The sequence below is a fragment of the Nicotiana tabacum genome, chromosome 13 (assembly GCF_000715075.1).
Source record: "Nicotiana tabacum cultivar K326 chromosome 13, ASM71507v2, whole genome shotgun sequence".
Taxonomy (NCBI): Eukaryota; Viridiplantae; Streptophyta; class Magnoliopsida; order Solanales; family Solanaceae; genus Nicotiana; species Nicotiana tabacum.
In genome coordinates this window covers 132,096,486-132,111,605 of record NC_134092.1, presented here as the reverse complement: position 1 = coordinate 132,111,605, position 15,120 = coordinate 132,096,486, and the positions used below count along the sequence as shown (strand labels likewise).

Here is a 15,120-nt window from a genome sequence, read left to right as displayed (position 1 = left end):
TTTATGTGTTTGGATAGACGTGCCGAAACTGATAATAAGCAGTTAATAAGTTTGGTAGAAAAGGGTTGATAAGTTGTTCTTTTATTAAAATGACTAAAATATCCTTAAAACTTTACAGAAGATAATAAATTAAAAAGTTTCTTTGTGAAGAAAAAGATGACCCACGGAAATGGAATGAAAAGAAAGTTATTTTGTGATTAGAAAATATTATTAAGGCTATACTAATAAAAGTCTTGGTCAAACAATAAGTGCTTATAAGCTAAAAAGTCATAAGTTGGGGGTGACCAACTTATGACTTATGACCGATTTTAACTTATAAGCACTTGGCTTATAAGCTGTTTGGGTATTTAACAAACGCGTAGATAAGCCAAAAGTTGCGTATAAGCCAGTTTGACCACTTTATAAGCTTAGTCAAACACCCTTTGTGTAATCAACGTAATCCGGAATCTACTAGCTAAGTAAGTCGGATAGCATCGAGTTACGCACGTTCGAGAGGAAGCGTTTCCTATCAAGAGGTTCTTAATTTTCAAGTTCGAACCTGAAGCATCTAATTAACGAGTAAGAGATCTCATCCATGCCATCACGTCTGAGTTTACAATGAGAAGCTACTCTAGTCACTATCTAAATCATACATTTATCGATCATTTCACTCTATCTATGTGAAAGGTTTAAAGAGTCTCTTAATTTCTAACACGTAGCATAAAAAAGCCATAAATTGAAGTAACAATCAAGCTTTGAATTATGGGCAAGTTCAAGCCATATGGCACAATCAACTCCACCCACATTTTGCTCTAAAACCTACAAATTTTTTTTGTTAATGTTTGTGCTTAAAAAGGTGTACAAACTTTCTCTATCTGCTTGTTTGGTTCTATTCTTTCAAAAAGACAAAAAAATAGTTAGTTGGATCTTTCAAGAAAACTTTATTAAAAAAAAATTGTTAAAAGAAGAGTAACTATCTTAATTAATTAATTTTTTCTCCAAATCTTTCATAAAGGTGTCCACATATCACCACTACTATATGTGTAAAAATAAATTATCAATAGTTCTGGTAAAAATAATTAAAAGTCTCGAAAATTTTAAGTATGAAAAATTTATTACAGAGAGTCATGGGCCTTACACAGAAAAAATTTGAATTAGTCGAATTCAAAGCGAATATCGAACATCAAATAAAAAATAACAACATAATTATGGTGCGACAATCAAACTATCAAGAAGTCTTTTCTTTTTTTAGGATAAGGAAAGAAAGCCACTCTCATGAAAATTACTCTTACTCAGATTTGATGTTAATTAATAGACATCTCTATCTAAATTTCCTTTATTTCAGCTACGTACCTTCGAAAAAATTTCGTCTTGGCTAATCATTATCATGACTAATTTTTCTAGTTTGTTAAACCCCGAGCTATATGAGGAGGAAAAAGAATTGTTAATCAATTTTTTTGTATGGATGAATGTACTTAACTATTACGATGTTTGTTACTTTTGATACTTTTGCGGCTGTAATATTCATTAAATTAATGGCCTGTAATAGTTAGTAAATTCTTTTATAAGTAGTACCTCTCAGTCTCGTGTTGTTACATTTGTAGTAAATAGCCTTATAAAAATAACAGAAAATAGAGAACTTTTCCCGACGACAGAAAATCTAGACAGTTCTCTTGATGGATTAAGATCCTTGGAAAAAGACAAACAGATTTTCATTTGATTCTAGGAAGTAGTGTTAGTATTAGGAAATTGACAGACAAATAAAGCAAAGAACAAAAATATTTTATTTGTTTTGAGTAGTTAGTTTAAAGGTTAATCTATTAGGCAATAACCCCCGTTGGGTTTTCTTTGGCTATCGGTTCTTTTCCAAGGGGTGAAGTTTTGAACTGGGTATAAATTTATTTTTTTTAAAGTAGTGTAGGATATAGAGACTCAAACTAAATTCAGTATACTTAATGACTTATTTGATACCATTAATTTTTTCTTGCTAATTTCAAGCAAAACAAATCTTGAACGACGATAAGTCAGACAATAAAAGAGAAATATATCAAAAGAGACACAAACATTTAACGTGGTTCGGTCAACTGACCTACATTCACGGCGAAGATGAGCAATCCACTATATAAAAAGAGAGTACAAAATATCAAGAGAACAACCTCACGAAGAAGCAAACACAAGTGACACACTAACACACGTCCCATAAAATTCTCCCCCTAAACACGACTCTCAAGCCCCCTATGGCTACATTGTGGATGCTACTGAATGAGAATGACGGATCCTCAATTTATAGAAGTTCAAATCTTTTCTTACAAGAAAAAGGACTAGCCAAGTATAGGAGAATTATAATTTCCTTCTACAAAAAGGAAAACCCAATTAAGGTAATTATATTGCCGTTTCCTTCAACAAATAGGAAAACCAAATATGGTAAGAAAATTATGGCAAACACCTAACAATTCTCCCCCTTGGCCGGATTTTTCTGACAAAATAAACTTGATCCACCTTCTTCACATAACCTTCAACAGGTCGCATCTCCAAATCTCCACCACAAAGTTTGTCTCAACGTGCGTTGCACACCGGTCAAATTTCTCAGAAAAAAATTACGATTATCGTCAAATATGTTGTGGCTAGAACTAAACCCTCCAAGATGAACCTGTCTTGAATCTCGCTCGAAGCTGGCTCTGATACCACTTGTTAGGACCGAAAAAATCAGGTGTCGTGCGGAAGCTAGCAAAGCAAATCTTGAACGATGATAAGTCAGACAACAAAAGAGAAATATACCAAAAGAGACACAAACATTTAACGTGGTTCGGTCAACTGACCTATATCCACGGCGGAGATGAGCAATCCACTATATAAAAAGAGAGTACAAAATATCGAGAGAACAACCTCACGAAGAGGCAAACACAAGTGACACACTAACACTTGTCCCATAAAGTTCTCCCCCTAAACTTGACTCTCAAGCCCCTTATGGCTACATTGTGGATGCTACTGAATGAGAAGGACGGATCCTCAATTTATAGAAGTCCAAACCTTTTCCTACAAGAAAAAGGACTAGCCAAGTATAGGAGAATTATAATTTCTTTCTACAAAAAAGAAACCCAATTAAGGTAAGTATATTGTCGTTTCCTTCAACAAATAGGAAAACCAAATATGGTAAGAAAATTATGGCAAATACCTAACAATTTGGGATGAAGGTTTTATGATGAATAGTAGATTCTGGATATTAAGGTATTTGAAAGGTACTGCAGATTTGAAGTTGTGCTTTGGCAATGGCAAGCCTGAACTTGTTTGTTACACAGACTCTGATTTAGGAGGCAATCTTGATAATTCAAGATCCACCTCTGGTTATTTGATCACTTTTGCAGGGGGAGTTGTTTCTTGGCAACCTAGACTACAAAAGTGCATAGCTCTATCCACCACAGAAGCCGAATATATTGCTATCACAGAAGGTGCGAAAGAACTATTATGGATGAAGGAGTTTATTAATGATCTTGACTTTGAGCAGCCAAGGTACATCTTATTTTGTGATAATCAGAGTACTATCTGTCTTACCAAGCACTCCACTTTTCATTCTAAGACCAAACATATAAATAGAAAGTATCATTGGATAAGAATGGTCGTGGAAGAGAAATTATTTGAGGTTGAGAAGATACGCACTGATGAAAATCCTTCGGATATGCTGACAAAGGCGGTGGTTACAGATAAATATGAATTTTGTAGAAAATTGGCAGGCATGGAGCATGTCAATAGTTCCTCTACTTAAAGACACATTTGGCCCCTTGGCTGGAGGGGGAGTTTGTTGGGCACATGTCCATGTTGTCCAGCCAAAGGCCCAATGACCTAATCCTATTCTCTTTTGTTTTCCATTCCTATTTGGAATTGGATTCGGTTTATTCCTATTTTGAGTGGGTTTTGGCTTTAAGAGAAAGCACCACTCATGATCTATAAATATGACAACCTTGGAGAATTATTCTAGGCTTATTGATACAAGTCTTTGAAAGACTTAAGCACATAAGAGTGGTTTTTGAGAGAGATTTCGTCAAGAGAGAAGAGAGAAGAAAAATATTTGTTTTGCTGCAGATTTTTATTCCGACCAGCCAACTTCAAATCACGTTTACCAATTCGTTAACCGTTGGATCGGGCTGAAATTTTGATTGAGTGTTTGTAACATCTTGGTCTTAGATTTGAACGGTGAATATCGGATTTGGAGGCTCGTAGCATCTTATTTCGAGCCTTGAAAGCAGCTTCGTTTTTGTGGATTATATTTTTTCTTCAATTGATTAGTTGTTGCTCTTATTGCTATTGTTACTCCGTGTTTGACACTTGTTGTGTAGCCAATTTGGAGAACTTTTGTAACCCTCTTATTGTTATAGTTGAGCTTTTTGGATCTTTGTGATCCCGTGGTTTTTACCTTCGATTTGAAGGGTTTTTCACGTTAAAATTTGGTGTTCTTTATCTTCTTTATTTTCGGGTTTGCCTCTTCCTCGACATAACAAGTAATAAACACCATTAATATTTTCTTGTTAATTTCAACTTTTTTTATTAATTGTCTTGGACAGATGTAGAGAAATTGGTGGAAGATTCTCCCTTGGGAAGATAGTAACATAAACTTTTCTTAACTTTATAAAATATATGAATAGTGTATTTTTCTGGGGTGGGCATATCTTAATTAATGTACTTCGACAAAAATAACGAGGGACGAAATTTTGGGCCAAGCTTTGTTGTTTCATTTATTAATAACAAGAAAAGATAGGGATATATTTCTAACTTAGCACGAGTCGCTATTAGAGGCGGATGAGGATTTGAAGCTTATGAGTTCGAGTTATAACTTTATAATAATTTGTATTTATTCAATAAATTGACAAATACAAAATTTCGACTGAAGCTATTGAAGTTGGTCGAACTCGCAACCTAAAGGCTAACTCTACCTTGTCGATTGTGGCAAGAAACTATATTAACCAAGACGAATAAAAATTATTGTCCAATTACCACAAGCTCTAATGCAACATAATTAAGTATGGGAAAATATTTATTTTAATTTTCTTTAAATAAAAAACTTTTTGGAGGTTAGTGGTTGGCAGAGGCAAAGCCAGGATTTTAATTTTATGGGTTCAGGATTTTTGGATCACGACTTCAAATGACTGGATTCTAGATTTATACTGTTTAACTAAAAGTTATTGGGTTCGGCCGAACCGTAGGGCAGCTTGTGTCTCCGCTCCAGTGGTGGTTGGTGGTTAAGTTGGGGTAATCTTAACAAGATATATAATCCTTTATATTGCTTTAGAAATAAAAGGTTCAAATTATGTATAATCTTTTAACAATAAAGATATACTTTTAGGTTTGAATGCAATTTAGTTTGCTACAAAAAAATTATTCTATATCTCAAGTTAATTACTATATTATACTTTCTATAAAGAGTTAATTACTATTGTAGTAATTAACTTAACTTGATCATAGGGTAAGAAAATCTGTATATATATTATTAGTGAACAAAATTTAAACTTGTTAAAATACATAAAATGCTAAAAGAATATGAGAAAGTACCAAAGAGAAACTGAATTCAAAATTCCAAATAGACCAAAAAAAATTACATTGCAAAGTTGGAACTTTGAACCAAAAATCCATTGACCATTTTTTATATAGAGGCGGCGCTAGGAGTTGAAGTTTATGGGTTCAGATTTTGTCATTGAACCTTAGTTCGTTTTAGTTATTGAATATGCAATTAAATATTTTTATATATTTAATAGCTTTTTTAATATAAATAAAAAGTTTAAGCAAAAACTATTGAATTAGTCCGAATTGAGCATTGAATTAACAATAAATTTGAAAATGAATGCATGCAACAAACTCTGTGGCAGGTCAAGTTTTATCCATTCAAGTTGCTGCCTCCCTTAAATGAGACATGATGATCACTTATTGGTACTATGACTAATGTTAAATTTTTAGATATATAATTTTTCTGAGTGGATTGCAATATAGGGAAAATAAAAGAAGAAATTAAAACCTTAGATTTTGCAGCCATGGAGTTTGGAACAAGTACACTAAGGGAGACGAGCGCCCTCCTTGGGTGCGGTTCTTTCTCGGATCCTGCTTAAATAACTGAATGCGAAATACTTTGTGCATCGAACTGTTGAAGGAATTTGAACAAGTACACTAAATTATAAGTTTTCTTGCTTGATTGAATTGCTTAAATAATTTATTTTTATGATATCATTAGTTTAGTTATACAAATTCATGATGTTAGAATCCTACAATATTTGAATAATCCTATCAAAATTTTTCCAATTCCAATGGTATCTTTAATTTAATTTTTTTTCTCTTGGAAAAATGGCTCGAATTTGTCCTAGTATTATTCAAAATTAAGTAACTTTTTTCCTCCGTTATAATCTAATTTACCCTTTTCATTAAAATAAATATTCGTTTGTACACTTGACCCCTAATAAAGCTCCAACATGACGATAATTTTAGATTTTAGTCAAAATAAAGGGTTGAATTTGGATATTTTTCCTTGAAGTATATATATTTGGACAAATAAAATCCACCCATTTAATTTTATGATGGATCTGCTAACAATAAAAGCATGAATAAAATATAACAACAAAGTGAGTTCGAGAATGGAAAGTAAAATTACAATTATACATCAAATAGTACATGGACAAATTTGAATCATTTTTTTATTATTTTTTGAATGTCACTATTTTCTTTACGAAATAATTCATTGTACCACCAAAAGATGTATCCTTTATTTAGCTCCATATGATTAAATTATCTACTAAATAAAAGAAACTACATTTATTACTTTTAAGAAGAGTTAATCTAAATATTTGTCCAAATTACTACTACAACAACAACATACCCAATATAATTCCACAAGTGGGGTCTGCAAATGGTAGTGTGTAGGCGGACCTTACTTCTACCTGAAATTTAAATATTTGTCTATCAACCGCTTAAATTAAAAATAATCGACAAATATATATAATAAATATAAAAAATATATAATTATTCTATAATTTATATATACTGATTATAAAAAGTAAATAGTGAATTGGGACGACTATTGTTATAAAGATACGTATCTTTTTTAAGAAATCCATTAGCTAACGACAGTCTTCAAGATAAGAACTGTAACCTAATAAGATTCTCTTTTTTTTTTTTTAAATAAATAAAAAATAATCTGCAGAATGTTTGTTGTGTTGTCTGACATTCTCACTACATTACAAATGATAAAAAGAAAATATAATTTATTATTACGCACTCGAGCATTCTCGTTCAATGAACTAAAATAATAAATTCCTGTTAAGATTTTTTATTATTGTCTTGGTCAATTGATGGTAGGGACCTGCCCTAAGGCTAAGGTCTAGGGGAACAACTTCTTAACCTAGTGACTAAAATTAGCATTCGTGTCAAGGATTATAATTTTAGTATATTCTTCTCATTTTTTATTTTTTATATGAATATGTAAATATTTTGTTTATATTGCATACCAACCGGATAAATACAAGGAAAAAAATAATCCGCCCATTAGGCACTTTGTCTCCATTATATTATTTTGCATTATATCTACTAAAAATACAAGAATTAGCGACGGACAAATTCTGTAGCTAAACATTAAAGTTCGTTGCTATTTTTGCTTAGCGATAGATTATCAGAAAATTCGATTAGTTATGATCAATTTAGCGACAGATTAAGTGTTGGATGAATTATAATAGCTTAATGTATATGAAGATTTTCTAGATGTTTTTGTCTGAATATTTGACATGGAGCTTATGAGATTTTAAAAATTTATGGATGCACCCTTTCAAACTTATATATGCAATACTCTTGATATTGAAATTAAATCGATTATAACAAGTTATTGTTATTTTTTCGGATTACTTTAATCGGTATTATAGGGAAAAAAATTGTGCTTTATTGTAGGTTAACTTAACTGATGATATAAAAACTTTATGCATTATTGGGAAACAAAACTTAAACTCATAAATGTACTACACGAACAATATTGAGAAGACTCGTTAATTTTCCATAAATAAAATCTCTTTCAATGTGCATGTTGGTTGGAACCTTGCAACTATATCAGACCCATCAATTCTACAACGAGCGGCAGAACTAGAGTGTCGGGAGCAGGTTCGGCTGAACTCAATAGCTTTGATTCCAACTCTGTATTTGTCTTCAAAATCTATTAAATATGTATAAATTATTAATTTATAATCCAGTAACTTAAAACGATTAGAATCCTGAACCCATAAATTTGAAATCCTGACTCCGCCTCTATCTACAGTAAGCTATTTTCCAGATTTTTTATTTTGTAGAAGTAACGAGTTGTTCCAAAAAGGATCAAAACGACCAGTTATTAATGAAATTCCTAGTCGAAATGTAAGTATTTTCCATCAACATCAGTCATTAGAGTAGAGATAGTCAATGTCTCACAATTAATCTCCAGTTCAGTTCCTTTAAAGAATTTTAGGACCATATTTTAAACCAATTTAAATACATGCATATTGCCCATATTGCTATACTAAATATTTGCATGCCATTTTGGACCACGTTATCTAACCCATTCACATATAATTATGCATCATTAATTTTCCAATGCTTATCCTCTAATTTAAGAGAAAGAAAAAGGGACCTAGGAGAGAGAAGTTTGAATATTAATTCAACTGAGTTTGAACAATTTAATTGTATTTATAAGTTATAATTATTACGATTGAGACAATATAATGCATGGATGTCATTGAAAGCTATTTCTTCTGTCCCCGTGTTATATGTGATATTTGACTGAATACGAAGTTGATTGACGCTTTTCCAAAATAAGACATAAGAATGTGATTGCTAGAAGCAAATCCAGGATTTATGTTAGTAGATTCAGAATAAGTATGTGATCTGGTAGCCGAAAAAATGTATAAAATTTGCTTAATTTTTGTATATAACATACATAATGTGTGTGTGTATATATATATATATATATATATATATATATATTATTTTTACAGCGGCTATATATACAATGTCATTTTTCCTTAATTTCTTCGTTCTAAAACAAATGTAAAAATAGCACGGGCTAGCCAGTTTTCGGACTGATCATTGAAAAATAGCCAGCATTTGCAAAGTTATTGAAAAATAGCCACTATTTTGCCGCAACACGGAAAGTTCCAGCATAATATACTGGAGACTGGTGCACATGTGTATGAACTTCCAACATATCGTGCTGGAACTCCAACACACGAAAATTTCCAGCATAATATACTGGAAATTGGAACACCTGTTAATAAGCTTCTAACATATTATGCTGGACCAGTATATTATGCTGGAACTCCATGCTGGAATATTTTTCGAATTTTGAACAATGTTTTCGTTCAGATTTATCTTTACATAAAAAGTTGCTAAATTTCAATTATTTTTAAAACGGTAGCTATTTTTCAATTACCACTTATAAATCTCGCTATTTTTGAATTTCACCCAAAACAAATGTCAGAGTAGGCCCATTGGCCCACAAGTCTGTTGATCTGCAAAACTGGGCCAAACACCTAATTAGTGGACTATTCTTTCTTGCTTTGACACTGGATCGGCAATGATATAGGCCCGGCCCAGATGATTGCCTTCAGAGAAATTTATTTTTTCCAAATTTTTTACCAAAAAAAAAAAAAAAAAAAAAACAAGAGTTTCAATTTTGGTGTCGAAGAAAATGGTGTACTATTTATGAATTTATACCTGCTATGTTCAACTTGTTGGGTAGTTAAGTTTCTATAGGTACTAGGTAATTTCTTGTTTGCTCTCAAAATCTCTAATTTGAAGATTCGAACTAGTATTTATTTCTTTTTTATTTGAAAATTTGTGTCATATGCTCATATTGCTTAAATTGTTTTGATTATATCTTTGTGATTGCAATTTGTATCCCATTTATAGATGTGATTATCCTCTCCAAGTTCATTTTTTTTCTCACTTGAACAGTTCGGCAGTTGTACTTCTGCTCCAAGTTTAAGTTACCAGTAGGATGAACCGTAAAATTTTGGAGTTGTTGTATGTTTATTCGTGTTTGAGCGAAGAACATGTACACTAATTATATGCTAAACTTTTTACCATGCTTGAATATATACAAAGATTGTGACAGTGGACTCTGTCTTCTTGAACCGAGGGTCTATTGGAAACAACCTTATGCATACATACTACCTCCCCAGACCCCAATTGTGTGATTTTACTGGGTTGTTGTTGTTGTTGTAGTGTGACAGTAGACGACTGCAATAAGAATAGGCTGGAAAAATATTTTTAAGCAGTGAAAGTGCATTCTTTTATGGTGATTTCCTATTTCCTATCAAGTTAATGATTAGGTTAGAATGTAAGTTGTATCTACGGAGAGCTATGTTGCTCGGACTCTCCGAAAATGTCGATGGCGCGTGCCGGATCCTCCAAGAGTAGTGCATTTTTGGAGGATCCGACACGGGTGCGGCAGCTGTTTTGTAGAGTCCGCGCAATATAGATGGAAAGTGTAAAGAATTTTTATGCGCTCAACTTGAGAATAGTCTGAGCTGTTTCAGCGGATCGCTTACCATCTTTTCTACCACTGCATGGCTGGATTTGACACTATTAAACTCCTTAGATTATAAGTTCAGTTAAAACTTTTACCGCTAACTCAGAGAGATGAAACAGAAGTCGTTCTAATTTTGATCTTAGTTGAAAATTTTTCCACTCCTGAGCTGAGGGTCTATTGGAAACAACCCCTTTATGTTCAGAAGGTAGGAGTAAGGTCTGCCTACACATTACCTTCCCCGGACCTCCCTATGTGGGATTATATTGGGTATGTTGTTGTGTTGAAAATTATTTCCACATATATACAGCAGAGCATCTAGATATTGGCTAAGATCAAGGGCTGAGCTCCCTAATGTTTTCGCAACAAAATCATAGTGCAGATTGCAGACAAGCGGCATAGTCAAAGGCTTATTACTTCTCTTTCTTCTTACTTCGCTTGGTTTTGTCCATCCTATATGCTTTTGGTTATTTCTGTATGGTTGTTTAGGACAACAAAGGGAAGACATTAACACTCCTATTGTTGATCGCAGCCAGTGGTTGCTTTAGCCCACTGATATGCATTTAGCCGCCATGGATTTAGTATCCAAACTGCTAATAGATGCTTCAATTTGGATACACGACATCATCAATCATAAGTGTATTGGCTATCTTCAGCGACTCATTCATGTGTGAACTGCATTTAGCAACAGAAATTTCACCCATGCTTATACATTTGGTATTTCACTAGCACAACATAAAGAATCATGAAAGTAATAGCTTTCTACAATGGCTCCTCTGTATCATACATGGGTTCACTAAAGCTATCTGAATAATCAGATGTACCATTAATTCCTTTCAAGCTTCACAAAATACATACATGAGAGATAAAAGGAAGACATGTTCTTTGTTAAGAACTCGTTCAATATTGAGGCATAGTTGATTGATTGATTTGATATATCCGGTCTGTTTAAAAAGAAGTGTTCGAGGGGAAGGAGGGAAGACTTTGAATTGATAGGAATGAGTTTCTGATACTTCTATGATTAATATAGTTTTTCGTAAAAATACCTTCCTTGGTATGCTTTTTGAGCCTACTTGTTTTTGATCAATTCTAAAGACGAGGTACAAATGAGCTCACTATGGATCTTGGATTGTCATCGCTTTTCTCTGATGATGAATATCTTCTATTTTGCTCATCTTAAGCAAAATATGCTGGTTAAACACAATCTATGTGTTGCATCAATCCCGTTTGACAATATTCGGGTAGGGGTAAGTTCTGCTTACATTCTACCCTCCCCAGATCCCACTAGTGGGATTACGTTGGGTTGTTGTTGTTGCTTAGCTGGCTTAAACTAATAGGAAAGCCTGCCCATGGTGGTTCTGATTGGATTTTCTGTTGTCTACAACTGCCATGTCTCATAAGCTTTATTTTGATCCGAAATCATTAACCGCAAAGAATTATATGCATGTCTATTTTGTTTAATGCTTTAACTTTTGCATGTTAAGATTCTTATAATTCTTGAAGTTTAAAGTTTTTGTTGCTGAGATTTTGTATCCTTATAATAAAGCGCAGTATAATGCAATATCAGTTCTTAAATCATGAATACCTTTTATCTTTTTTGTTCTATTTGCACAGGAAGTTCTTTGTTGGATATCGTCAAGCTCGTTTTCTGGAACTTGTAAGTAGAAACTAGTTTCAGCAGACATTTCTATTCGAAATGACTGTCAGAGCACATCATTCCATTCTGATCATACTAAAAAGAGTTTTCTCATATATTTCATTTACACAAAAGAGCTGTGTTTTTAAATTTCATCATCGAAAAGAGAGTCCATTATAAGGTTTGCAGATAAAATATATGTACAAACACTTTTAGTAAATATCCATTTTCAGTTTTCACATGCTAATTCCTTCTGGAATTTCTACATATCAGCTTTAATTGAAGCAACACGTGCCAAGTTTAGATATAAGGAGATACTAATTTTTGCCTGCTAGTACGATAATTCCTTAGATTTGTCGTTTGCAGATTATGAAATAAGTAATATATGTTGTCTGTTGCAGAGTCGGTGCAGGTATTGATAATTCTGAAGAATGGATTCTGAGCTGTTACTACATACTGGCGGATGTCACTGTAAAAGAGTTAGATGGCGAGTCTATGCACCATCTAGCGTTGTGGCCTGGGATTGTAACTGCTCTGACTGTTCCATGAGAAGAAACACACACTTCATAGTTCCCTCAGAGTGATTTGAACTTCTTGGCGACTCCAAGGAGTTCATTACAACTTATACATTTGGGACTCATACAGCTAAGCACACCTTCTGCAAAGTTTGTGGCATAACGTCTTTCTACATTCCACGATCGAATCCAGATGGAATAGCTGTTACGTTAAGGTGTGTTGATCCTGGTACCTTAACTCATGTTGAGATCAAATGTTTCGATGGACAAAATTGGGAAGGCTCGTACAAGCAAACTGGCATCGCATCTTGCTCAAAGGCAACAGATGAAGATTCAAAGTGATATCAACTTTTGGTTTCAAAGTCCATGATGTCAACTTCTTGGAGCTTGCTGTTGCAGGACCTTTAGTGTCTTGATGAGATCATGCACACAATTTATATAAGATCATTCTCTACCTGTTTTTTCACAATTTTGTATGGTTATAACTTGAATTCATCCTTGAAAATGATGATAAAATTATATTGATGTTTAACCAAATCTTGATACAGCAGAGTGATTCATTTGTGTTACACTTTGTGTATGTTGTGAATTCAATCGTGATATTAGAATATGAATTGAAGTAATATATACTGACAATGTAAAAGTTTTTTTACATTATCAGTGCAGTTTATCCTATTATAGCAGATAACTTGTTATTTCTATGATCACCAATAGTAATGTTTATCGTAGAGATATAATTATAAATAATCATATAAATATTTTTAACACGATTAGTGCATAGAACTTAAAGTCTTGCGCTTCTAAGTAGCTGTAAACCTCTGCATTAAGAGTTGCTAATTAGTAGCCCTTCATCCGAAAACATTGGTTATAGATATTGCTATAAAGCCATTTGAAATAACAAGATTTAGAAACTACATACAAGGTGAAATTTTTCTTGAATATTTTGTTTTGGCCAATATTTCTCGGTTATAAGCTTATGACCATTCTCAAATTATTTGCTGAAATAAACCTATACCATCATAGAATTATTAAAGCTCATTTATAGAAAGGCCTCTTTTAGTAGAAGTAACTTTGGTAAAAAATTGCTTATTTGATCAAGCCTCTTACTCTTTATAGTTTTGAAAGCAAAAGTGGTCAAATTGTCAAGGTTTTCAGTTCAATCAACAACCACAACAACCCAATATAATCCCACTTAGTAGGGTCTGATAAGGGTAGTGTGTACGCAGACTTTACTCCTACCCTGGGGTAGAGAGGTTGTTTCCAAATAGGCCCCCGACATCTTTCCCTTTAAGAATTTCCCACCTTGCTCTTGGGGAGACTCGAACTCACAACCTCTTGGTCTGGGTTTTCAGTTCAATCATGATGTCAAATTGACTCATTAACTCCTGACTCTATTGTTTTTCGTTTACATTTTTTTTAGAAGAACTACATCCCCTCCCCCAAAAAATTTGAATCCCAAAATACAGTGTTGTTATTTAAGAAAAAAATTTAAGATTTAATACTTGTAATAGCTTATAGTAGAATTTATTAATAACTTAATGGTGCATATGATGTTGTATTTAGTAACTCAACTTTTTTTTGTTTGCCCTGGCGATGGATGTACTGACATGCCACATTCAAGGGGAGGTGCCATGGTGCATACTATTTGCAGATGATATTGTATTGATTGACGAGATGCGAGGCGGTGTGAACACGCACTTAGAGGTATGGAGGCAGACCCTGGAGTCTAAAGGTTTCAAGTTGAGCAGGACCAAGAAAGAATACTTGGAGTGTAAGTTTAGTGGTGAGACTCAAGGGGGAAGGGGAGGTGAGGCTCGACTCGCATGTCATCCCTAGGAGAGGAAGTTTTAAGTACTTTGGGTTTAATATTCAGGGGATGAGGAGGTTGATGAAGATGTCACACATCGTATTGGGGTGGGATGAAGGAAATGGAGACTCACTTCCGGTGTTTTGTGTGACAGGAAGGTGCCATCGAAGCTTAAAGGTAAGTTCTACAGAGTGGTGATCAGACCAACGATGTTGTATGGGGCTGAGTGTTGGCCAGTCAAGATTGCTCATGTCCAGAAGATAAAGGTAGCAGAGATGAATGTGCGGGCACACCAGGTTAGATAGGATTAGAAATGAGGTTATTCGTGACAAGGTGGATGTGGCCTTATTGAGGACAAGATGCGAGAAAGCGCGGCTTAGGTGGTTTGGTCATGTGAGGAGGAGGAGCACAGGCGCCTCGGTGAGGAGGTGTGAGAGATTGACATTAGAGGACTTACGGATAGTGGCGGAGCCACATGTACTCAAGGGTGTTAACCGACATCCCTTCGTCGCAAATTTATACTGTGTAGCTAGGTAATATTTTAAAAATATGTATATATGCTACATATTGATACCCTTTGGCTTCTTTGTGAGTTTATTTCTTTATATTTTGACCCTGCTTAATGAAAACCTGGCTTCGCCACTGCTTACAGATAGGTGGA

General features: G+C 33.8%; 1 long non-coding RNA gene across 2 annotated transcripts; it reads left to right on the top strand.

Moving 5' to 3' along the window:
* Window positions 1-9,625: 9,625 nt before the first annotated feature.
* LOC107818602 (uncharacterized) lies at window positions 9,626-13,223 on the top strand. Of its 2 annotated transcripts, XR_012698201.1 has the most exons (3): window positions 9,626-9,733; window positions 12,116-12,158; window positions 12,539-13,092. It is a non-coding gene; the product is annotated as an uncharacterized LOC107818602 (long non-coding RNA). The 2 variants fall into 2 exon arrangements; XR_012698200.1 differs by lacking the exon at window positions 9,626-9,733 and having other exon boundaries at window positions 10,677-12,158; window positions 12,539-13,223.
* Window positions 13,224-15,120: the final 1,897 nt, after the last annotated feature.